This window comes from Vipera berus (genome assembly GCF_964194415.1).
Source record: "Vipera berus genome assembly, chromosome: 2".
In the NCBI taxonomy this organism is placed as follows: domain Eukaryota; kingdom Metazoa; phylum Chordata; class Lepidosauria; order Squamata; family Viperidae; genus Vipera; species Vipera berus.
The window spans coordinates 4,365,691-4,366,909 of record NC_138203.1 but is presented as its reverse complement, the minus strand read 5'-3'; positions in this window follow the sequence as shown (position 1 = coordinate 4,366,909).

Here is a 1,219-nt window from a genome sequence, read left to right as displayed (position 1 = left end):
GTGCCTTGCAGTACGGTGGCCCATTTTTGTGCCCCCGGGGTTTGTGTGCCAGAGGCAGCACTCAGAGGCACCTCCCTGCCCAGCCACCCCTGAGGGGACCACAATGCTGATACGGCCCTGGCACTTTGCGATAAATAAGTGGGTTTGGGGTTGCGGTTTGGGCACTGGGTCTCTAAAAGGTCCGCCATCACTGGTATAATGTCTTCTGCCTTAGGCAGGGCGTTGGAATAGAAGACTTCCAAGGTCCCTTCCTTGAAACTCAACATTAAGAAAACTGAGATCATGGCATCCGGCCCTCTCAATTCCTGGCCAATAGATGGGGAAGAAATGGAGGTAGTGACAGATTTTATTTTCCCCGCAGACGGGGACTGCAGCCAAGAAATTAAAAGATGCTTGCTCCTGGGGAGGAAAGCCATGGGAAATCTAGACAGCACACTAAAAAGCAGAGACATCACCCTGTCAACAAAAGTGCGTATAGTCAAGGCTATGGTCTTCCCAGTTGCAATGTGTGGCTGTGAAAGTTGGACCATAAGAAAGGCTGAGAGCCAAAGAATTGAGGCCTTTGAACTATGGTGCTGGAGAAGACTCCTGCGAGTCCCTTGGACTGCAAGGCGATCAAACCGGTCAGTCCTAGAGGAGATCAACCCTGACTGCTCTTTATTTATTTATTTTTATTTATTTTATTTTAATTCCATTTATATCCCGCCCTTCTCCGAAGACTCAGGGCGGCTTACAAGCTTTAGAAGGCCAGATCCTGAAGCTGAAACTCAAATACTTTGGCCACCTAATGAGAAGGAAGGACTCACTGGAGAAGAGCCTAATGCTGGGAAAGGTTGAGGGCAAGAGAAGAAGGGGACGATGGAGAAGGAGGTGGCTGGATGGAGTCACTGAAGCAGTAGGTGAGAGCTTAAAGGGACTCCAGAAGATGGTAGAGGACAGGAAGGCCTGGAGGAACATTGTCCATGGGGTCGTGATGTGTAGGACATGACTTCGCAACTAACAACAACAAGGTCCCTTCCAGACTTATGATTCAATGTCCCTCTTTGAGGGAGACGGGTGGTTCAGAAATGTGAAAAATAAATAAATAAAATGAATCATGTTTGTTGAGTCCATCCCAACCCATAAAAGCACCCTGCATATATTATGGATTAAGGCAGGAGACAGGAAATAATGGGTTTTGGTTTTTTTTGAAAAGTTGAAAAGTTGATTCCATGCTTAG